A 315-nucleotide genomic window follows, 5' to 3' on the forward strand; every position below is an offset into this window, starting at 1 on the left:
GACATCCCATAGTTGTGCTCTCCCAGCAGTCAGCCCCACTCGATTGCAAGTTTTCCTGTGAAAACTTGGATGAAATGTATGAATCATTATGATGGTGACTCTATGTGGCACTCTGAAAGAGGCCATGCCTGTTGGTGTAACGCAGCATTAATGACTTCCTGAGATGACTATTGTTTTCAGTGGGGAGTGAAGGGGCTCTCTGTACCCCTGGCAAGTCAAGCCGCCTTGGTCACACCCTTCCCAGCTCCCCCCCGCCTCACCTCCCACTCTGCCCGCCATGTTCTGGAGGAGGAGATACGTGTAGCCTGGCTTTAG

This window comes from Chelmon rostratus, chromosome 17 (genome assembly GCF_017976325.1).
Source record: "Chelmon rostratus isolate fCheRos1 chromosome 17, fCheRos1.pri, whole genome shotgun sequence".
NCBI classification, from domain to species: domain Eukaryota; kingdom Metazoa; phylum Chordata; class Actinopteri; order Chaetodontiformes; family Chaetodontidae; genus Chelmon; species Chelmon rostratus.